We start from the raw sequence: 25,607 nt of genomic DNA on the forward strand, positions 1-25,607 counted from the left end.
ATAACTTATCTTTCTTATCTTGTAATATATTATAATCTTGAAGGGCAAATGAGTAAATATGGCTTCCGCATTATCATTTACAATCAAGACACTCTGAAACCTAACCATAATGAGTCTCTATCTCCCTCTTTCGGTCTTTCCAACCTTTGCCACTATGAAGAGTGAAATTTGTCGCCTACCGTCTGTTTGTCTCCTATTCCATTCGTAGCCTCTTAGGCGCCTAGGCGGTGAAACCGTGAATCGTAGTGTTACCCTTTTTATTTCCATGTTGCGGTGTTGCCGCTATTATTCGCTATTTTCCTTTCTAGTGTGCTACCGGACTACGGCTACAACCGCTTGTTGTTTACTGTCTACTATATATATATATAGATTGGTTGACTGAGTTAAGCGCAGCTTTTTTATTTTTCCACTTCATCACTATGCATAACGGCCAATTCAGAGATGACAGAAGAACATTTAAGCAAAATATATATATGTATAATTCGTTTTTCACTTTAATCTATATATGCATAATTCACAAAATACCCTAACTGAGAATCCACAACTAAGATGATGTTTGGCATCGTTGCCTTTTCCTGGAGCAACAGTGCTACATCAGCGCCATATTGGAAAAAATGGTGTTCCAAGAAACGAACATTTGTTTAGAACTGTTTTTTCATAAAAAATGGTGATCCAAGCTACACCTAAGAAATCGGGAAGCCATGGCTTGGAGTAATACTAAATTTGGTATTTCCTGGAGCTGTAGCTTGTTGCTATCAACATGACAGTGATGTGGCACTAGATAATGGGTACCAGTGCTGAAAACGTTTCCTGAAGCATTGGTACCAAATAAAAAAAATTTCTACTGTTCCAGGAAATATCCTACCTGACAGCAACGATTCCAAACAAAAATAAAGGCATATGCTTCCAACCACACATCAGTAGCACCGTTTTCTGACAAAAAGGTGCTACAACTGTAGCATCAATACCAAACATATACTAAGATTTTAATAATTTGTTGAGGATTAATTGCTTCATATGAGTAATGGAAGTTTTGAGGTGAACTTGCTTTCTGCTTTAAATCTACTTGTTTTGTGGGAGTGGTGATTTGGTTGTTATGAAGCTTCTGATTTTCTGTCGTAGGGATTGATTGTTATGAAGCTTCTGGTTTGTATCATTAGTTTGAGATTGGATTAGCTGTTTTACCAATGATAATGAGGTTGAAGAATGTCAGAAAGATTTCAGATTGTGTACATCAGATCAGGTTCGGATGAAATCTGAGATCCGGTGAATTCGATAGGGAGTCCAATTTGAATATGCCTCTTATGGATATTAGATCGAACTCGGATTTAGGTACATCCAATCCGTCCGATCTGATTACAGGCCTGCCATCAAGAAAAACCAAAAATTCAGCCTTGAAGTTGCATACCCACATTACTTATAAAATGCAAAGTAGAAGGTTCCAGAGGCAACCTTAAACATATATTGCATAAGAAACTTCCAAGATACCCATCCAAGTCTTTTTCTACTAATTTCTTTAATTGGAATATCAAGAATTTGGAGCACTAAGAATTTGCCAATTTGAAGCACGTAGTTATTAATCCCAGCATTTTTAGGAGTTTTCGAAAGATTAGTAATCTCAACAAGCCACCTTTTTTACTTTATTAATTACCATATTAGAGTGGGACCCGTTGCTATCAGTATATAATACATTTCGTGTGGAATTGATGATGGTTCTATCCTAAATGCCTAGGGATGGCATCCCCGGCGGTAGGGCTGTTCATAAGAAGGCCCAATTCGACTAAATCGATCAATTCGAACTGATTCAACTCGAGTCGGCCAAGTTTTTATCAGTATGGGTCGGTTTTGGATTGTACAAATTCCTAAATTGATGATTCGGGTTGGTTTCGATTTTCACAAAAGAAAATCAAAATCGACTCGAGCTGAACCAACTTAGTTCCTAATTCAAACATGAAGTTCCAATGCCCATTAGGCCACCTAGTTTTTGAATGGTTGCATGAAACTTTGGATTAGTGAATAGTGATTAATGAACAACTTTTATGATTAACTTTTCATTTAAATTTTATCATAGGAGATGGCTGAATTGATGTTCAATTTATGACTATCTTTAAAATTAGCATGATTTTATCACAGGGATGAACTTAAAACTGAAACTGACCCAAACCGACCCAACCTGACTCAAACCGACCAGATCGGTTTTGCTTAACACTAGATCGGTTTCGGTTTCTATATCGGGTAACCCGACTAGGTCGGGTCAGTTGGAAAAACCACAGTAAACCGACCCAACCCGACCCGTGAACAACCCTACCCGGCGGGGACCCGACTTCCCCAACTCAATGGGATTGGGGATAGGGATTGTTTTGGCGGGGCGGGGATGGGAATGGGGATTAATAGGAATTCCCGATCGGGGTCGGGGTCAGGGATGGGGATTGAGGTTTCCGGCCTGCCCCGACCTCGATTATGTATATATATATATATATTATTTATATTATATATTAAATATATATTATTATATTATTTATATTATATATATATATATATCAAAACATATTTAAAAATTTATTTATAATTTAAAATTCTTATTTATTTTAAGTAAATTTATTTTTCAAATAAATATTGTTATCTTAAAAAAACTGGAGATTTGGGTCCCTGCGGGGAACCCATCCCCGTCGGGGATCAGGGATAGAGGACAAATTTTATCCCTACCTCGAACCTGCTCCGTTGCCATTCCTATAAATGCCATGCCTGAATATGAGATTGATGGCTAGAAAAAGCCCATGCACTTATGCTGTGTTTGGTTTGAAGGAAAATGTAAGGAAACGAAAGAAAGTTTGTACACATCTTGCATGGGTTTCCCTATCTTTCCTTTCTTTCCCCTACCTTTTGCAAGTTAAGAGTGAAGAAATAATTTCCAACCAGTTTAGAACATAAAACATAATGATAAAGTTGTGAAAAATCTAAAAAATTATGAGAAAACTGAAAAGTCATATATTATGCCAACTTATGCAATGTATCCACATGTATTGATTGGCATAAAATTGTATCCACTAATATAATGTGATGCATCACAATACATTGTTGACACAAGTGTAACAAATCCAGTCATGCCACGTGATCATGTCTTTGGATATCGATATAATATGCACGTAGATATTTCGAACCTTACTTCATCGGCTTTCAATTTTAGAAAAGTGGGATACCTATCTTCTATAAAAGAACATCTTGATAGTGACTCTTTCCACTCTCTCTCTCAAAAAAAAGTGAGAGTAATTAACTCCACTCTTAAAATAAGTACTCACCTTAGACATGTGGTTAATTATCAAGAAATATTACCTACTTCAAATGATGCGAGTACTTTCTTTAATTCAATTTCTTAATTCAAATAAAAAATGAACCATAAAAAACTTTTAATGATATGGATCCCATTTCATTTACATGAAATAAGTCATTAATTGTCGGGGTCGCATCTTAGTTTCAACCGCTGGATTATTTTTAATATGATGGTTGGTGTGGTCCCTCTTTAGGTTAAAGAGGGTTTTACATATAAAAGACTTCTTTTGTATGTAGGATTGAGAGAGAAAAAGATGGTACTCTTGGTGTAAGAGTGGGTTTTTCTCTTGTTTTTTTTGTTTTTTGTTTTTGTTTTTGTTTTTGTTTTGTTTTGTTTTGTTTTTTTTTTTTGAGTTGAGAGAGGAAAGGGAGAACATGCGTACAAGGGTTAAGGATTGGCTTGGGTTACAAGGCACAAGGTACTTGTAATGTTTCTCATTTTCTTTCATAGTAAAGAATAGTTTTTCTCTCCCGTGGATGTAGGCGATAAGGCCGAACCACATAAATTCTTTGTATGCTTGGTGGTGCTTGTTTTATTTGCCTTTGCTTGCTTGCATGACAATTGCATATTTGTTAGATTGTCCTGCATGAAAAAGGGGTGGGGATGAATATGGAAGGGTGACAATTGCATCAGATGATGATGGAGACGTTTTCATAGCCTTTAAAGGTATGTGCATTTTTTCTCTAAATGAGGGGGTTTTAGATTTTGGGTATTCTATGCATATTTGCTCTAGGAAGGAATATTTTTTATACATTTCAAGAGATGAAGACATGTGTTGTTTCCTTGGGCGATGGATCTGTGTGTAATATTATGGGTGTTGGGACAATAAAGATCAAAATATTTGATGGTGGTTCACATTTTGGGAGGTGTGACGTATGTTCCAAAAATATGTAGGAATCTAATATCACTGAACCGGTTGGATTCCAAGGTTTGCTATGTAGGTGGAGACATGAAAATCACACACGGATGTATAGTCCTAATGAAGGAAAAAAAATATAAGGATTGTATTATCTAGCTGGGAGTATAGTGGCTCCCACAACCTCGATGGGATATTGGAAACAAAGTGCGCAAGATAGTGTGGCCACATGAAGAGTCTCTTTCACAGAGTAAGGATCAAGGTTCCTCTTTGGAGTTAACTAGGATTGTTAACTCGAGTATAGTTACACTTGTACATTGACTGTTTTGTTTGAATCAAGTGGAGTTAGGACTAAATGACTTATGTTATGTGTAGTTGGTGGTGTTTTACAAGGCCAATGGAGGTTTGTGGTATTTATGAATAAGTGGAGGCACAATCAATCTCCAAGGTGATTGAAAAATAAGCCAGGTGGAGATTGTTGGGGTTGTGTCTTAATTTTCAACCGCTGGATTATTTTTAATGTAATGATTGGTGCGGTCTCTCTTTAGGTTAAAGAAAGTTTTACATATAAAAAGTTTCTTTTTGTATGTAGGGTTTGAGAGAGAGATAGAGGGTGTTCTTGGTGTAAGAATGGACTTGTTTTTGTTCTTTGGGTTGATGGAGGAAAGAGATAACGTGTGTACAAGGGTTAAAGGTTGGTTTGGGTTGCAAGTCATAAGGTACCTGTACTATTTTTCATTTTCTTTCATAGTGAAAATAGTTTTCATCTCTCCCGTGGACATAGGCGATAAGGCCGAACCATGTAAATTCTTTGTATTCTTGATGACACTTGTTTTATTTGCCTTTGCTTGATTGCCTTGATGTTTTTCGGTTATTTCTAGCTTATTCATGCTATTATTCCATGTTTTGTTGAGATAGAAGTCGATTACTAGCAAATCTTTCACACTTGTGTAGTGTAGTAATCAACTACTAGCAACATGGTATTGCGACTCCAAAATACTAATAGCATATTCTGAAGGTGAAATCAGATTTTATTGTGAAATAAGACTTTATTGTATTTTTGGGGCCAACACCAATTACACATTAAACTTGATTTATTTCTCAAAATTATATAAGAAATCCAAATTAAATTAATCTCAAACAAAAAAATAGGTATAGTTGCCTTGTATTTAGTATGGAGTGGTCATTAGTTATTTTTCATAGGGGTGCTAGTCAGTACTCAATTTGGAGATTTTAAACAACATCAAAGACTTGGCCCGGCTCAAATTTTTTCAAAATCCCGATCCAAAATCATTCAATTTGCACCCCTAGTTTTTAAGTTCAATGGCATAGGACCATAACTTTGTCCCCATATATAACTTTAATCGGCTTAGGCCATGTTTGGGAGTGTTTATTTGGGTCACCATTAAGCACTTATTGGTGTTTGGGAAATAAGCTCGAAATAAGTGCTTATTTTTTAAGCTGAAATTTCTAGCATTTTTTAAGTGCTTATTAAGCACTTATTCAAAATTTTCTTTCAAAATTATCCCTAGTTGAATTTTATAAAAGAACTTTCATAAAAGTGCTTTCATAAAAGTACATTTATAAAAGTGCTTTTATAAAAGTAGTTTTATAAAAGTACTTCCATAAAAGTGTTTTATAAGAGTACTTTTACAAAAGTGCTTTTACTAAAGTACTTTCATAAAAGTACTTTCGTATAAGTGCTTTCATAAAAGTACTTTTACAAAAGTGCTTTATAAAATCATTTTCGTAGTGCTTTTATTATAGTGTTTTATGAAACTAGTTTATAAAAGTGTTTTTCCTAAAATGCTTTCGTAAAAGTACTTTCATAAAATTTGGAAGAAAATAAAGGACAAAATAGTCACAAATGATTATTAAGTGCTTATTGGAGAAAAAGACTACTAAACGCCCAATATGAAATAAGTGCTTATTTTTTAAAATAAGCATTTGAAAAAGTTGGGTGCCAAATGCAGATAAGTGCTTATTCAAATAAATACTTATTTTCAAGCACTTATTTTTAACATAAGCACTCCCAAATATGACCTTAAACTTAAAAGTGAGAAGATTTTTTTTTTCAACCTAAGCCTTACTTGATTGAACCTAATCCAAAAATATTGAGTTGGGTCAAGGTGGGTAGCAACTCATTTTGAGTTAAGGTTGAACTCAATCAAACCTAACCTGACCCCACTAGCAAATTATATAGCCTGTCCAATCCATGATCATCCTTGCTAAATAAATCCCTAACATAAATTTCCAAACTTGCAGGAAGTGTTAGGTGAGGTTGCATTATCCTCGTACATTTTTATAATAATATGTGCTAAGCCATATACAATAAATCAATGGATAAAAATTTAGAAGCGAGCATAAAAGTTTAGATTAAACATCCAAATGCTCCAATTTTTGGTTGTTTGCCTAATTTTAGATCAACACTAAGGTGGCGTTTGATAAATCTGAAATTTCAGATGTGAAAAGTTAAAAGATATTTTTTGTCTGAAATCTAAAAAGAAGCATATGTGCTTTTCTACTTTTTAGAGGCTTTGAATCCATAAGTTTGTTTGTTTTGGATCAACCCTTTACCATCTGAAATTTACTGATTTTACTATTTTACCCCTAAAACATACTATTTGGAAATGTTGAGTTCAATTTTCATTATCTCATAAAAAATAAATTTCAACCTCAAAATAATATTGAAATAATACAAATAATAAATAATAATAAAAAAAATAATAATAGTAATAATAATAATAATAATAATAATAATAATAATAATATTATTATTATTATTATTATTATTATTATTACTAGTACTCATCGAATCGCCGCATGGCGGTGGTGGGAAGACAAGGGAGAGAGAGAGAGAACCGCCACTACAAGTTGTAGTAATGATGGTGGGAAGACGAGAGAGAGAGAGAGAGAGAGAGAGAGAGAGAGAGAGAGAGAGAGAGAGAGAGAGAGAGAGAGAGAACCACTTGCAATGGCGATGGCAGGAAGACAGAGCGGAGAGAGAGAGGTAGTGGTATGAATACGAGAGAGAGAGATCGAATGGGGAGGGGTATATTTGACTTCAGGCCATGTCTGAAATGCGTCTGAGTGTGTTAAGTGACGGGTTTGAGTCTTAAAATTTCAGATCTGAAAAAACTTTTTAGATCGTATTTCAAATGCAACCCGAAACAAAGGTGGTGTATGAAAAACAACATTTTTAGATTCAGACGTCTGAAAAGTACAATCAAACACCACTTGAGGCTTATATCATGGTGAAACCTAGGATGGTTGATTAAGGGGATGTAGGATGGGCTACATCTTTGACTCAATGTAGCATAGACCTAGGATTAAATAAATTCCATTGGGGGATGGGTTATTCCTGTTGTGTAGCACCAAAGTAAATAAATAATAATAATAATAATAATAATAATAATAATAATAATAATAATAATAATAATAATGATAATGATAATGATAATGATAATAATAATAATAATAATAATAATAATAATAATAATAATAATAATAATAATAATAATAATAATAATAATAATAATAATAATAATAATAATAATTGTTAGTATTGGTCGAATAAGGGTAGATTAGTCTTTTCTTCATGTCTAAGTTATATGCTGATGTGGTAGTCCTAATATTACTTATATAGTAATTTTGTCCCATACTTAAGTGGGGGCAGTTTATTTTTTCTCCACTAATTAGCACATAATTCATACTTATGGTCGACTAGTAGGGTTTAAGCCTACTAAGTTTGACTGTTTCTTCTTCTTCTTCTCTCTCTCTCTCTCTCTCTCTCTCTCTCTCTCTCTTTTCTTCATTCTCTACTAGTTTGAACTTCTGAAACAACTACTGTCACATGGTATTAGAGCACTAAATGAAGGAGAAGAAGGCTACGGCTTCAAGTTTCCTAACCTGTGATCTCTCATCTTTTCTTCTTCTCTGGGCTACGAAATTTGAGGTACACAATCTGGTAATTATAGCAGTTTTTTTATTTTTTTAGGACTGTCGCAATCCCTATTACAAGTGTTAGGAAGGTGTGGTAGCCCTAGGATATTAGTCTAATACTGCTGTCACCATGTGTGACAGCCCTAGTCGTCTAGTGGTGCTTGTGATGTTCACCCTCTATTTGAGTAGTTTCAAGAGGGTTTGTGTGTGGTTGTTTGAGTTGTTGAGTAGCTATCATGGTGATTAATATTTTTGAGTTGTTAGTAGTGGTGTGAAAAGAAAAAAAAATTCTACTGGAAGGAGTGGCTAAATATTTTTGAATGGTAGTTTACAACAACTTTTTAACCTGAATGGTAGTCGAATATGTCTGAAGCATCATGTTTATTGATTGTGATTGGTTGTGAGACTGTTATCAGTGTTTTCGAGACTACTGTAGTGTTGCCTTAACAGTAGTACTCGTTTGGTAATTGAGGATTTAGCATTAGAAGTAGCATCAGGGGACATAATGGCAGCAACTAGAGATGGTGGTAGTGATAAGAAATCTGGTGTGATGATTCCTCAAACTATCTAGGTGTGAAAATGACTTCAATTAAACTTAATGGTGAGAACTATGTGCGATGGGCCAAATCAATGGAAGTTTTTCTCAAGGAAAAGAGGCAAGTGAAACATGTGAAGGAAGATAAACCATCTGCTGAATCTCCAGGGTTTGATGACTGAGAATAAGAAGATGCCTAAATCATGACATGGTTGTGAAATAGTATGGAACCCAAAATAAGTGTCAACTTTATGTTCTTAGATACAACTAAGGATATATGGGAACATGGAAAGAAGTTTTATTCTGGACAAGATAATACTACGAGGGTATATCAACTCTATCAGGAGTATTTCAATCTGTAGTAAGGGAATCAAACCCTAGAAGATTACTATGCTAGTATGAGAAACCTCAGAAAGGAACCCAATGTCTATCATCCCCTAACTCCAGATGTTAAGGTTCAACAACAATAGAGGGAGCAACTGGATGTTACTAGGTTCTTACTAGGGATGAAATCATAGTATGAATAAGTTAGAGCACAAATATTGGGAGGTTCAGCTCTTCCTACACTTAAGGAAGTATTTGTACGACTTCGTAGGATTTCTTTGGGATCCACAAAGAGTACCACACCGTCTAGCAGATCAGTATTTATAGTAGCTAGAGGAGGTTGACGTGGTAATAGAGGGAGAAGACGTGCGTCTCGAGGGGGCCATGGTGGTTCCATGTTTGGCAATGGTGGTGGTCGTGATTCAGAGGGAGGTCGTGGTAAAGGAAGAGGCAACTCTATTAGGAAGTGTACACACTGTGGCAGGGAAAGACATTCAGTGAATTTATGTTATGATCTCCATGGACCACCTTCTACATGGGCTAGTTATGTAGTGGCTAGTGGGGTTGATGTTAGTGATAACCAATAGATAGAACAAACACTTTCTAAATCTACATCTGCTTCCAAGAAGGAGATGAAGAGTGTACCGTGGGATGAGTATGAGAGGTTCCTTCAAAATACTTAACAACATACTACAACCACCGTTGCACATTCAGGTATAACTTGTCTGGCACCCAAACCCTCTCACTGGATTATTGATTCTGGAGCCTCTGATCACATGACCCAGACTCTATGTGTGCTTTTTTCTCTCTTTAAAACTTTTATATCTCAAACAGTTACCTTGGCCAATGATTCATATTTTCCCATTTATGGTATTGGTAATGTTGACACGACATCTCTTTCTTTATCATTTGTTCTATATGTACCTAAATTTCCATTCAATCTTATGTCAGTAAATTAACTAAGACCCTTAATTGCTCTATTACATTTTTCCCTTCCTTTTATGTTTTTCAAGATCTCAAGATGGGGAAGAAAATTGGTGGAGGGCATGGGGCTGGTGGATTGTATTATCTTGAGTCATTTGTCTTTTTTACAGTGTGAGTCGTATCAGTATGGTAAACACCATCGGGTTTCCTTCAGTCCTAGATATGTTGAATCATTTTGCTTTAGTTCATTCAAATGTTTGGGGTCCGATTAAAATAGTCTTATAATGGTTACACGTATTTGTCATTTTTATTGATGATTTTTCGAGAATGACATGGATTTATTTAATGAAAGAAATGAGTGAATTGTTTTTCATTTTTTAAAAATTTCATACTAAAAGACGTATGCAATTTGGTGTTATAATAAAATTTCTTCATTCAGATAATGGTCGTGATTATTTTTTTTACTTCATTTCAACAGTATTTGGAACATGGCATCATTCATCAAACTACATGTGCATCTACTCCTCAACAAAATGGGGTGGTTGAATGAAAGAACTATCATTTCCTTGAAATAGCTTGATCTATTATTCATTATATGAATGTTCTTAAACGATTATGGAGTGACGCTGTACTTACTGCTTGTTTCTTTGTTAATCAAATGCCCTCCTTCATCCTTCACGTCTGGTCTTCCTTTTTCTATTTTGTTCCCCATATTGTATCCCTTTCCATTAACGCCCCAATGAAGGGATGAGAGATCCATCATATAGATGGCCGAACCCTGCAGGAAAGTTGGGCGAAACTTCAAAAATTTCTCTCTCCCGTATGGGAATCACATTTCCTATTTTAGAAAAGTGCATTTTCAAGGATCAATCTTGAAACCAAACCGGACTAGATCTGTAACCAAAAAGGTAGGAGAGAGATATACCTGATGCGAAGTAACAGTAACTCCCAACGAATGTGTTCACTCCCAAGGAGGAAACCAAAGACTACTCCCACTGAAGATGACACAGTGTAAGGTGGAGCAAAATCAATAGGATGACTCTTCAGCAAGAACCAAATTCTTCAGCAAGAATGTGATGGAGGGCTGGTGAGCACGACTTTAGATTACCTTTTCTACAAAAAAGTAATATCAAGAACCTTTCTTGATCACTCCCACAGGTGGAGATCAAATTGACAGGGGCGACAAAAGCAGGAAAGAGCAAAAGACTGGAGTAGTCAAACTATAGATTCTTCTATCTTTGTAATCTGTGAACTGAGTATTGTATCTTGGAGGTTCACCCTTCTCCTCTATTTATAGCCTTTAAAAAGAGCATCTCCTAATCCCATTAGGAGTTTCCTAATCCAAATCTTGTATTTGGATCTGGACTCTTTTAAGAGATAAGGATAATCCCTTATCTTACATGTAGATAAAGATCAACCTTCCTAATCAAATTAGGAGTTTCCTGATCCAAATCTTTATTTGGATCTGGACTCTCTGAGTGGATAGGGATAATCCCTTATCCTATCTATTGATTTAAATCCCAGAACCGCCCCTAATTAATAAGTCTTATCAAGTCAATTCGAATTGGGCGTTAGGCCCATTAAGTCTATGTGCTCACTTAACCTCTTAACTACTACTTAGTTGGCTATCCTTGTATGGCATGAGATCCAAACATTGATATACACATCAATCACATGGGTTCAGCCTAGCTTCTATTATAGGGCCTGGCCGAATTCACTATAGAAAATAGTGAACCCCTTAGTCCATCAGCATGGGCTCTTAATGGGCCCAACATTTACACTAAATGGTCATTGGGTCAAGCCACCTTATAAAACCTAAGGACTATGGGCAGATGCAATATTTGCCCATCAGGTATTACCCTCAATGGTCTTACACTTGACCTCTCAGCCCATAATGATAAAACACTACCCGACAAGAGATGACATCTCCCTCGACTGTAAGGTACATTGATGCACTCTCTACTCACATATATATATATATATATGTGTGTGTGTGTGTGTGTGTGTGTGTGTGTGTGTGTGTGTATGTATCTTTATATAAATATATTTTGCAAAACAAATTTCAACGGTTGAAATCAATTGCTGGTAGTTTAGGTTTCCATCAGAGAGAGTGAATCCCCGAGCATTCACTTTGTCCGACAAAGAGGCTAATCCTGTCACTATGATCATTCACTCAGATGAATTCTCAGACTGTCCCAACATACCAAGTTTTCACCCTCTCTAAGGATCTCACTGATTGACATATCAAAGACAGCCCAATCCAACACCTAGTGTAGTATCATAATCGAGTGTAGGGGTCAGGTGTAACCTTCCAGTTTTTCCTATCAATTTCCAAGGTCTAAGGCAATACTAGAATTCTGGTCTGGTTCAAGGTTTCAAGAAAAATCACACTGCATGTACCTCAGGTCTCACATTGGCAGCTGAGACAAGCCACCCTATCGAACTTGGCGGCACATCAGCGTCAGCCTTGGCAAGATAAATCTCCTCAGATCTATCCAACGACTGTGAAGATTCTAAACTAACATGAATCAACTATGTGTCCAGTTTAAGGGTATTACACAGAAACACACCATGATAACATGAATCAAATATGTACTTTATTCATTTACATTAAATGTCATATTGTACATCATTCTGATTGGGGCTAAGGTCATACATTGTTTAACACCCGGATCCGGATCCTGTTGTTACCCCTATCTGAGAACCTTCAAAGCTTGATCTTCTCATTGCTTTACGGAAAGGTAAACGTAGCTGTACCCTACATCCCATGTTCAATTTTGTTTCGATTTTTCACCTTTTCACTTCACATCACTAGTTTGTTTCTCTATTGTCCTCTATATCTATACCCAATAATGTCCATGAGGCTTTTAATTTACCCTGGTGGCATCAAGCAATGGAGGAGGAACTTTCTACTCTTCATCATGCTCACATGTGGGAGCTCATTACTCTTCATTCAGGTAAGCATGTTGTGAATTTAAATGGGTGTATTTTATTAAATACTCAATTGTATGGAATGAACTATATGAAGACCTTCTCTCCTATGCCAAAGATTGGTTAAGTATGATTAGCCATGGCAGTTATGTATGATTCGCCCCTGTTTCAACTTGACATTATAAATGCCTTTCTCCATGGTGACCTTATGGAGGAGGTGTATATATAGAGCAACCACCTGGGTTTGTTGCTCAAGGGGAAGATGATAAGGTGTGTAGATTGAAAAAGGAAATTTATGGGTTGAAACAATCTCCCCGTGCTTGGTTTGGGAAGTATAGTGAAGTGGTGAAGAATTTTGGAATGAAATAATGTCAGGTGACCACTCAATGTTCAACCATGATTCTAAAGCCATAAAGATTTTATTAGTACTCTGTGGATGATATTATCATATAACTAGCAATGACAAATTGGGGATTGACAGAGTAAAGGCTTTTCTACAAGACCATTTTCAAACAAAAGACATTGGGAAGTTGAAGTATTTTTTGGGTATATAAGTTGTCAGGTCAAAAAAAGGTGTAAACTAGTTCCAAAGAAAATATGTCATTGATTTGCTGGATGAAATAGGGTTGTTAGGTACGAACTGGTTGAAACTCCCATGGAACCAAATGCTAAGTTGAGCAGTGATACATGTGAAATATTTGATGATCCTAAAAGATATAGACGACTAGTGGGGAAGCTTTACAACTGACCATCACAAAACCAGGCATCTCCTTTGTTGTTAGTGTGGTAAGTCAATTCATGCAGAACCCTTGGATACCTCACTGGGATGCATTTCTTAGAATTGTAAGGTACCTGAAAGGAACTCCAGGTCGTGGGTTGTTATACAAACCACGAGGAAGACTTGAGGTAGTTGGGTATACAGATATAGATTGGGCATGATTAGTGTCAGATAGAAGATCTACTATAGGTTACTATACATTTTTTGGAGGAAATCTGGTGACATGGAAGAGTAAGAAGTAGACTGTTGTGACAAGTAGTGCTAAAGCCGAATACAGAGTCACGACACACACTATATGTGAATTAGTATGGCTAAAAAATCTCTTACAAGAGATTTGATTCTCAATGGATAGACCTATAAGATTGTACTGTGATAATCAAGCTGCAATTCATATCTCATATAATCCTGTTTTTCATGAGAGGACAAAGCACATTGAGATTGATTGCCATTTTGTGAGGGACAAAGTCCTTACTAGAGAGATAAGCATAGAACATGTGGGCTCAGGTGATTAGTGGGCAGATTTGTTTACAAAAGGTTTGAACTCAGGGAGAGTGAACTATATATGTAACAAGCTGGGATTATATGACATATATTCTCCAGTTTGAGGGGAAGTGTCAGTGTTGGTCGAATAAGGGTAGGTTCAAGGTTCAAAGTATCGATACCAACATATCGGTCAGTATTGACCCCTTTTTTTTAACTTCCATTTTTTTTTATTTTTTTTTTAAGTTTTGGTTCAGAGGGGCCAGTTTAAGTCCCGACTACCCTCTGAACCAGGCCTTGACCCAACACAACCCCTGTAGGGGTGTATCGGGAAGGGTCCGATACGTAACACTTTTTTGAACCTTGGGTAGATTAGTCTTTTCTTCATGTTTAAGTTATATGCTGGGCAGTCCTAATATTACTTTTGTAGTCATCTTGTCCAATACTTAAGTGGGGGTAGTTTAGTCTTTGTACATTAATCAGAATTCATACTTATGGTTGACTAGTAGGTTCAATTCTCTTCTTCTTCTTCTTCTTCTTCTTCTTCTCTCTCTCCATTCTCTATTGGGTTCGAATGCCGTCATAAATAATAATAATAATAATAATAATAATAATAATAATAATGATGATGATGATGATGATGATGATGATGATGATGATGATGATGATGATGATGATGATAAATTATATGATTTATGAAACACAATATTAAATAATGAAAACATGTTAGTTTTTTTTTACATGTCCTTAAAAAAAAGGACCAACCATGTTAGTTAGTTTTTATTCATAAAAAAAAAAAAGGACGTGTTAGTTTTGAAAACAAAAAACACATAAATAACCAACCTTTTTTTTTTGCATTATTATTATTTTTATTATTTTGTTTTGAGAAGAATTTGTTTTCAAATCACATGGTTTTCATTTGGTTACAAAACTTGCACAAAGAAAAACATTTTAGGAGAAAATATCAATTTGGGGACATCCCAGCAAGTAACGAGAGTTCATAAAACCCTAAACCATGGAAATAACAATGAGTAGAAAACGGATAAGCAAGTGGGAGCGGTGCACTAAACTGCATCCAAGTTCCAAGATGGTATGATAGGCTTACAAGAAAGAAATCCATTTTCCAAATGGAAAAGAGGGGTTTTCATGGAAAATTTTCTGATTAATCTTGTAGTATAGTGTTGCTTGCAGTTTGTTGTTGTCAAAGCTAGTCTTCTGCCTTAGTTGTTTCATGAACTCAGAAGATCACTGGAAACTTCAGACATGGAAGATGTGGGGAGAGACTGTTTCTTTTGTTTTTCCCATTCTTCAACGACTTTCCACCATGAGAGAACTAAAACAAACTCAAGCTCTGATTACCAAAACAGGTTTAACTCGGCACCCTTATTTGATGGCCAAACTCATAGCCTTCTCTGCTCTTTCCACATCAGGCAGCCTCGAGCATGCCCAAGCCATCTTTGAAGAGACCTCTATGGACAATTACTTCATCTGTAATACCATGATTAGAGCTTACTCTCAGAGCGTCTTCCCCATCAAAGCTGTTCTTCTTTATAATCAGATGCAATGCATGAATGTCAGGTCTGATAATTTCACGTACCGGTTTGTGCTCAGGGCCTGTGCTAGGGTTTTGTTGAGGAAAGAAGATGAAAGGCACGATGGTTCTGTTATTGCTCAAAAGGGAGCTGAGATTCATTGCAGGGCTCTTCACTCGGGTCTCGTTTGTGATCATTTCGTTCAAAATTCCTTAATCTATATGTACTCGCAATGCGAGTTTCTTAATCTCGCACGTCGAATATTTGATGAAATGTCGGATAGGACCGTAGCTTCCTGGAATATCATGATTGCAGCGTATAATAGAATTAACGATTTTGACTCAGCCGACTTATTGATGCAGTCGATTCCTGTGAAAAATGTGGTTTCTTGGAATACCCTGCTTTTCCGTCTTGTTAAGATGAACGATATTGAAGGTGCAAGAAGGTTGTTTGAGGAAATGCCTGAGAAGGACGCTGTTTCTTGGAATTCACTAATTGCTGGTTATGTCCAGAATAAGGATTACCGTGGGGCATTGGAGCTGTTTCATGAAATGCAGGTCAACGGAGTTGAGGCCACAGAGGTAACACTTATATCTGTGCTGGGTGCATGTGCAGAAACGGGGGCTTTGGAGATTGGTAGGAAGATTCATGATTTTTTGAAACAAAAAGAATTGAAAATTGAAGGATTCTTGGGAAATGCCCTTGTTGATATGTATGCCAAGTGTGGAAGCTTGAAGTTGGCTTGGGAAATTTTTAATGGAATGAGGATGAGGCATGTGAGCTGCTGGAACTCAATGATTGTGGGCTTGGCTGTTCATGGTTACAGTGTAGAAGCTTTAGAGTTGTTTTCAGCCATGGAGAAGGGAGTTGATGATGCTAGACCTAACCGGGTTACATTTATTGGTGTTCTAATTGCTTGTAGCCATAATGGTATGATCGAAGAGGGTCACCGGTTTTTTAGCCGTATGATTGGAAAATACAAGATCAGGCCTGATATCAAGCATTATGGATGCATGGTTGATCTTCTTAGCAGATGGGGTTTGCTGGAAGAAGCTCATCAAATTATTAAGACGATGCCATTTGATGCAAACTGTGTGCTTTGGAGGACATTGTTAAGTGCTTGCAGGGTCCATGGGAATGTGGAATTAGCAGAGGAAGCCTTTAGGAGGCTTGCTGACTTAGAATTTGTTAGAGATGGAGATTATGTTTTAATGTCAAACATTTATGCTGAAGCTAACAGATGGAATGATGTTGGAAGACTGAGGAGGGAGATGCTTGACCAGGGTGTCCTGAAGAAACCTGGTTCCAGCCAAATTGAGGTAAAACAATTAAATACTGTTTTGAATTGACAATGTGGAGAAGCGGCAGGTCAGTAATGGTAGAAATTGGTGACTGCTGTTTGGAATGCTTGAATGAAGTCTGAGAAATCAATTTCACATTTTTATCAAAGCCCCAAACTATCGATAAGTGGCTCCGTGCATTATGAGGCAATTGAAGGGGATACTTGGTGATGAAAATGAATTCTTTTAGAAGGGGCTAACCTTTAGTTGAAGATATCTCCCAACATTTTGTTCCCTTGCACAACCTGGAGAAAGATTTGGTAAAAAATATCAATTTATTGAAGAATCTCGTTATTGTCATGTGAAGGACAGTAAGACAGCTGATTAATGGGAAAACACTGTGAACATATCCCTACCATAAAGAACAGAAATTGGACATTTGAATGATGGTAATTTCCTTTTTTCTGCTTTTTGTTGCTCAATTTATTCTTCCTTGTCTTTTGTCCTCTTTCTTCTATACTTTCTTTTTATGTTCTGCTTTACTGACAAATATTACTTGTTTACCTTGCTGTACATGTTCTTTCATGATAATCGTACAAATGGGAAAGAGAAGGCTTTCCAATGTTCTATCGTTGTAGTACCAATATGATCTAATACATTGCCTTCAAAATACACGTGCATATGAGAATGCTTAATCTTTCCAATTGCATCATAAAAATTTGTACATTCCTTAGTTGTGGCTCAATCATCTCTATTTTCTCTTACAAGTTTGTTTCTATCTAATTTCTTCTCTCTCTCTCTCTCTTGTTTTTTTAAGGTGTCTAGATGAGGTAAAGGGAGAAATTTCTAGGATTTCTATAGGGTATTTATTTTTGGTATTATAATTCAATGTACCTTTGATTTATGCTTTTCTTATTGTGTAAGAGTCTCAACCATTGTTGAATGCACTAACCATTTCCTTCTTTCCAACCTATTGCTGCAATTAATTAATGTTTGCTTTTGTAAAAAACGTCAAATCTCCGGTACTATTCAACACTCTTTAACTCTAAGTATTTTGAAGAATATAGCATCTTCAACTTAAATTTCCCTTTTTAATTCTTGGAATAATGTCTTTACTAGAAAGCAAATCATCATGCACATATCACATTTTGAGAGGCAAATTTTCCAACAGCTCTAATATTGTGTAGGATCAGTTTAGCATATGTTATTATTTACATGGTGAATTTAATTATGTAGTTGTATCACCATCACACAATCTCACAAATGACTAAATGGCTGAAGAACATAAAGTGATGTGTCACATAGTTTTGAAGGTGGAAATGGGTTAGGTTGAAAAGAAAGTAAATGACAAGTTTATGCCAGGTAGAAAAGTCAAGCTAGTTGAGATAAGGTTTTGTTGAGTTGAGTTGAATTGTAACCCAGGTGAAAAAAATGAAAAACAAGATGGCAGGCCAGTGGGGTTCAATTGTGTTTTTGTCATTTGATTGTTTCAGCCTCATTTTGATTGGCTTTTGGAAAAGTTTAAAGAGAAAAAGAGAGATCTTCATATGGTGTTTATTGATCTAGAGAAAGCTTATGATAGAGTTCCTAGAGGGATAATATGGTGGTTCTTGGAAAAGAAAGGGATTCCAAATAGGTACATAGAAATAATTAATGATATGTATGAGGGTGTGACAACTAATGTTAGAACTCCTATAGAAGAGACATTAGATTTACAATTACAATGGGTCTTCACCAAGGCTTGGTTCTTAGCTCTTATTTAGATTAAGCTTATGGACAAATGCCTTAGAAATGAGTTGAGTTTGAGGGGGAGAGAGAGAAAGAGAGAGAGACGAATACAATTTAGACTATAAGAAAATTTCTATAAAACAGTTGTAAGGCCAACTATGCCGTATGGAGCAGAGTGTTGGGCAGTCAAGAAGCAATATGTCCAAAAAAGGAAGAGTGTGGCAGAAATATGTTTGCTGAGATGGATGAGTGGAAAAACTACAAAGTATAGGATAAAAAATGAAGTCATTTGTAAGAACATAGGAGTAGCACCGATATGTGATAAAATGAGAGAAAGTAGACTTAGACAGTTTGCTTGAAGCTGGATTTTGCCCTCACAAATTTGGTCCTGACAACCCTTCCAGTCATGCATTGGGAACATCTTCCCATGAATGAAAATATACTAGTACGGAGGTGTTCCCAATGCATGGCTGCAGGTGTTGTGAGGACAGTGTGAGGACCGGTTTTGTGAGGATGAAATCTAATCTCAGTTTGGTCGCATGCATAGAAGACCATCAACAGCACCCATAAGAAGTGATTTATTGTAGGTTGAAGGGGCTAAAGAGCTCGTTGAAGACCAAAAAAGACTTGGGTAGATGTAGTGAAAAATGATTTAAGCAGCAATAATTTAATAATGGATATGGGTTTAAATAAAACAGAATGGCATAACAGGATTCATGTAGCCAACCCTATATAGTTGGAATAAAGGCTTGGATGATGATATTCTCTGAGTTATAGTTTTTGACACTGCAAAAAGGTCTTGCCAAGAGGTTTGACATCGTTTTTTTTTTTTTTTTTAATAATAGGCAGACTGAACTAAATGGTACCAACTGGACTGGGCTGGACCAAGCACCAAGGGCCAAGGTGCTGTGACCCGAGCTTTGAGTCTGACTTGGAGGAGAGACAACATCCAGTTCAACCCTTGGGGGACTCAAGTAATGAAGTCATTCCCTAGCCTCATACCCATGGTTCAAAGTATTGATACACCTTTTTGTATGGGCAGAGGTGTATTGGTATAAGTGATGCGTCTTTTTTTAATTTTTTTAAGTTTTATTCAAATTTAAAAGGGGTTCCCGAAAACACCTGTTAACAGGTTTATCGGGCACTCAAAGATACAATACGATACGCCCCTTATGGGGAATACGGGGCATGGCGTATCATATTATATCAATACTTTGAACCTTATTAATAGCTGATACCTGCCGTATGGGCATGGTTACCAACAGCCACCAGCCCAAAGGTTGATTAGCAAGACTAACAATTATTAATGAATTCAATATGGCTTGACATACTTGGTCAATTCTAGTAAACTTGAAACTCAGAAGAAGAATGAACTAGTTCTGATATCTGTTCCAACTTTGTGCAAGTGTTCTCTGTATGATCATTTTATTATTTATCTGTTTGTTTAGCTTCTCAAACGGAGTTCACTCTAGAGTTGAACCATTGACCAAGCAGTGCGCCCATTTTGAAATTTCCATGTAACATTACTTCCTGTTAGTAAGTTTCTTTCAGTTAAAGCTGCGGTTTTCTTCTTATATAATGGCTTTTTCAAGTGACTACTAACCAAACTATGGGAACAAATACTTAAATAAATATATTAGTAGAAGAGCACTTTTTTCTTTATTTCCTTCTTTCCATTTTCAGTTCGAAGACATGCACTTGTTTGTCACTTGGTTCCAAATTGTGACGACTTCTAAATTTCCTTTAAACTAGTTTCCCATTTTACACTTGACATAGATGTAATTTTGGTTGCCTTTCTTTCATCATGAAATGAATGTAAAATTTTTCACGTCAACATTTCAACTGTCATTTCGTCTTTTTTATATCTAAAGTCTTTATTTTCCACCCCTTCTAATTTATTTCAATGTAATGGCAAGAACAAAATTTTCATCATGAGAGGGTACACATTGCCATCTCAAAGGTAAACAAATTGGAACAGGCTTTATCAATTTAATGGCTAATAGGTAATAATGTAATATTTAGAAACCTGAATTTGCATCTTCTGAACTGACTTCCTATTCAAGGAGCCCATGCCCAGGTTATTGGGTATACTTGGTAGCTTCTCGTATCTTTTAATATTTTGGTTGATTGTTTCCCCTTTGTACTTCGGAATCTACAAGGGTGATCCTTCTGTAATGTCTTAAAGGAGTCCCCTTTCCGCATTGAACACTTAATTCGTTGGTTGCTAAGCACTAGAGACTTTATTCTAATGATTCATATCCCCACAACTGAATTCCTTGTAGCTCCAAGTATTTTCAGAATTCGTAATTTCTAGTGCACCCTCAGGATGGCTTGTGCTATTGCTCCAACCTAATCTGGTCCAACATTAGTCCATTGCGGTCGGACCAAGTCCAAATCAATGTCTTGTTAGATCTAGGGGTGCAAATGGTTTATTCGGTTAAAAACTGAACCAAATAAACTAAAATTTTAAATAAAAAACTGGTGTAGTACGGAAATGGAACACTTGAGGAAAACTACAAAGAAAAGGGCAGAAGTCGAATTTTAGAAAAAAGAATTATTCATTAAACAATTAAGAGAAAATTGATAACAAGAGAATTGCCCTAGCCTTTCTTAGCTACTCTTTATATAGGCATACACCCTTATGTCTCCTAATCCTAATTTGAAAATACTTCGTAGAAATCATTGATTGAAGTTTTAGATGAATTCCTTGTAAAGAGAAAGAAGAAGATGAAGAGTTTTAGTAGTAGAGAGAAGAGAGGAGAAGAAAATGTATGGGATGTCAACCAGAATTGAATTAGTTCTAGTCGCTAACCCCTCTTTTGTATATTATATATTCAAATTAAAAGAATAAGAGATTACAAGAATGTCCTTAATAGGGTGGCTATTTAAGTAATTGAGCAGTCACAACTTAAAAAACATAAACTAATGGGCCTAAAGCCCAATAACTTCCTAACTTAACAACTTAAAAAATAAAAGATAAATAATTGGGCCCAATAACTATATATCGGCCCAACTCAACACTCCCCCTCAAGTTGAGAGTAAATGCCACATATTCTCAACTTGCGTAGGTCATGCTCCAGCTTGTTTCTTGCAACACATTTTATGAGAATATCAACAAGCTGCAAATCAGAAGTAATGTATGGGAGACAAACTTCCCTAGAAGTCACATTTTCTTTAATGAAATGGCTATCCACTTCAATGTGCTTTGTTCGGTCATGCTGAACTGGGTTATGGGCAATGTTAATTGCTGCCTGATTATCACAGTACAACATCATAGGTTCTTCTGCCTTTACACCAATCTCTCCTAACAAGGGACAAATATAGAGAAGTTCTAAAGCTCCATGTGCTATGGCCCTGTATTCAACTTCTACACTTGATCTTGCCACTACTGTTTGTTTCTTATTTTTCCACGAGACTATGTTACCCCCAACAAGGGTGCAAACTCCTGAAGTAGATCTCCTGTCATCAAGGCATCTTATCCAATCAACATCTGTATAATCCTCTAACTTCAATTATTCATTATCAGCAAATAGTATGCCTCTGTCTGAGTGTCTCTTTAAATAAGCAAGAATCCTATCAATGGCCTTCTAATGCTAGACTCGTGGGGCATGCTTGTATTGACTCACCATACTCACTGCATATGAGATGTCTGGTCTTGTTATACACAAATACAATAGCCGTCGCACAAGTCTTTGATATCTCCCAATGCTCTTTACCAACTCACCTTCTGATGCATTAATTCCGTGATTCTGATCAATAGGAGTATTGACTGCCTTTGTTCTAAGTTTCCATGTTTCTTGTAGAAGATCCAAAACATACTTCCTCTAAGAAATAAAGATTCCATGTTTTGATCTTGCAACTTCAATGCCCAAGAAGTACCTAAGCTCTCTAAGATCCCTAATTTCAAATTCATTGTTTAGATTCTTCTTCAAACTGTGAATCTCACTTAGGTCATTTCCTATAACAACAATATCATCCGCATAAACAATTAAGACTGGCACCAAGGATCCCCCCGCTTCACAAACAAGTTATGGTCAGATTGAAACTAAGTGTAGCCAAAAGCAACCAAGGCCTTCCTGAATCTGTCAAACCATGCTTTGGGAGACTGCTTTAAACTATAAAGTGACTTCTTAAATCTGTATACCTTCCCCTTTTTAGAATCACTATAGAAACCAACATGAAGATCTATATACATTTCCTCTTGCAGATCTCAATTTAGAAAATCATTTTTCACATCAAGTTGAAACATGGGCCAAGAGCATGTTGCAACAGGAGAAAGAAGTATCTGAACAGAAGTCATCTTTACAACTAGTGCAAAGGTCTCTAAGTAATCAACGCTATAGGTCTGTGTATACCCTTTTGCAACAAGTCTGGCTTTGTACATTTTTATACTTCCATTTGCCTTATATTTGACAGTGTAAACCCATCTGCATCCAATAGTCTCCTTGCCCTCTGGTAGATCCACAATCTCCCATGTCTAATTCTTAATTAAGGCTTCGATCTTTTCTTGCATAGCTGTCTTCCACTCAGGTTTGGAGAGAGCCTCATTGACACCCTTAGGTATAGACAGAGTCAAAAGAGGAAAGGAAAGCAAAGTAAAAAGGAGAAATTCCACTGTAGGATCAGTTGCTCTGATGGACAACATATTCTAACAGATACGAAGCAATGTGCTTTTCAAAATATTCCCTAGCATTGTTTGACCTGAACACCTTAATTTGTTTCCCAAACTGTATTAGCACCATCTGATGAAATTGTCAAACCAATGATGGTACTTCATCTCGAGATCTCATTAAGTAAATCTAAGAATGTCGAGCAAAATCATCCACAAATAAGAGAAAATATCGACATCCACCAATAGAAGGAACATGATATGGTTACCACACATCAAAATGAATAACATCAAAAGGAGATGAACATCTTTTATTACTAGCTTTAAAAGAATGTCTACAATGTTTTCCAAATTGATAACCTTCAGACTCTAGACTGGACAAATCAACTGACTCAAAAAACTTTGGAAATAAGAAACTCAAAGAAGGAAAAGACAAATGACCCAAACGATTATGCCAAAGCATAATCTGATTCACAGACCCCGACTCACTATCCCTATTGGCATGATGACCCTGATGATGATGAAGCACATCCATTAGGTATATTCAATTCACTTCACGACCACTCCCAATCGTCCTCTTTAAATCTAGATCCTACAAAACACAATGACCAGGAGAAAAAAATTACTGAACAATTCAGGTTCTTAGTCAAACTATTAACAAATAACAGGTTAATACTTAATCTGGGAACATGAATGACAGAAGGAAGGGAAATGGAATCATTAATCTTGACAGACCCCTTCCTAGCAATGGAACATGAGATCCATCAGCTGTGGAGAATCTGTCTCTTCCAGAACAGAGCTAGTAAGAAGAAAAATAGTGGAACTATGGGTCATGTGCTTTGAGGCTCTAGAATTTATAATCCAAGGAGGTCCCTCCTTACTTGTAGTAGAAAGAAGATTGTGCTCCACTATTTGTGTGAGCAAAGGAATTGCCCACTAGAACCACCTGTACCTATCAGTGGCATGTGAACTATCTGTGTGAGCAAAGGAGGTCCATTAGTGGCAATGTGAATTATCTGTGTGAGCAAAGGAAGAAGAGTGTGCTCCAGTAGAACCACCTGTACCTAGCTATCCACTTGTTACTGAATTAAGACTGATTGTATCCCGCTGATTCAGGAACTGCCCATATCTCTCAAATTCAGCCCTCACTGCAGTAATTGCAATAGACTTCAAAGTAACTGTAGTAGGAGAGGCCGGTATGTCACCAGTGACTGCCATGTGAGTATTTTCCTTCTTGTTTTTGAGTTTATTCGGTACAAGATGAGAATGAAGCTCCTAACAGGTATCTCTTGTGTGTTTAGGCTTCTTACAGTAGTCACTAATCAAATCCCTTTTGTCTTCCTGATTTCACTACCACCTCGATCTCCACCTTGTTTAGGTTTCACAGTGCTAATTATGGCTGATTGATCAAAACCAGAATTTTTCATCATTACATTTCTCCTATTCTCTTCTCCTGACACAAAGGCATATGCCTAGGAGAGAGTAACACTACCCCTAGAAAGAATATGCTGTCTTGCAATACCATACTTGGGATTAAGGCCAACAAGAAATCTAAAAACCCTATACTTCTCTAGGAGCTTCTTGTAGGCAACTACATTCTTATTGGTTTCCCAAACAACTCTCTCCAAATGGTCAATCTACCACAGAGTTTTAAGGGCTGAAAAGTAAACAACAATAGGTCTATCTCCCTGCCTTGTAGCAATAATTTGATTCCTTAACTGATAGGTCCTAACAACATTCTCACTCCATAAGTAGGTTTCTGCAACCCCATCCCATATTTTCTTAGCTGTATTAGCCCACAAAAAATTCATACTTATATGAGGCAGCATTGAATTACACAGCCAAGTCATTACCATATAATTTTCTTGTACGCACTAGGAGTTGTTAGTTTTGGGTTTCACTTCCTCACCAGTGATATACCCTAACTTCCCGCGAGCACCAATGACCATCTTTGCAGATCGTGACCATTCTAAATAATTTGAACCATCTAACTTAACTGTAGTAATGGTCCTAAGCCCGAAAAGGTCTCTGACACCTCCTCTCACTGGTATCGTTTCACTCCCGGGTTTGTTTTTAACTCCATTACCCTCCGTTGTTCTCAAAAAGGGATTAGAAGGTTACTGTAAGATGAAAGAATATCAAATAAATCACTTCTAGTACCACCGACACCCTTCTGGTGCCCTAGATGATTTTTCCACAAAAGATTCATTTTCTGTGGGATGGAAGAAAAGAGAAGAGGCAACCGCTCTCTCTAGAGATCTCCAAAACAAACAGGACTTGAAATGCCCCCTTCAGAAAACTCCAAGGAACCCTAAAAAAAGTTAGGGTGCCACTTCCTGGGTCAAAATTGAAGAGTC

General features: G+C 36.6%; 1 pseudogene across 2 annotated transcripts; it reads left to right on the forward strand.

Annotated features, from left to right (window-relative positions):
- Positions 1 to 15,061: 15,061 nt before the first annotated feature.
- LOC148873503 (pentatricopeptide repeat-containing protein At5g15300 pseudogene) lies at positions 15,062 to 20,040 on the forward strand (annotated as a pseudogene). 2 transcript variants are annotated; one of them, XR_016113229.1, is made up of 2 exons: positions 15,067 to 17,362; positions 19,487 to 20,040. The product of XR_016113229.1 is annotated as a pentatricopeptide repeat-containing protein At5g15300 pseudogene, transcript variant X2 (transcript). The 2 variants fall into 2 exon arrangements; XR_016113227.1 differs by lacking the exon at positions 19,487 to 20,040 and having other exon boundaries at positions 15,062 to 17,593.
- The last annotated feature ends 5,567 nt before the right edge of the window (positions 20,041 to 25,607 follow it).

The sequence above is a fragment of the Nelumbo lutea genome, chromosome 1 (genome assembly GCF_056320005.1).
Source record: "Nelumbo lutea isolate HS-2025 chromosome 1, American lotus-T2T, whole genome shotgun sequence".
In the NCBI taxonomy this organism is placed as follows: domain Eukaryota; kingdom Viridiplantae; phylum Streptophyta; class Magnoliopsida; order Proteales; family Nelumbonaceae; genus Nelumbo; species Nelumbo lutea.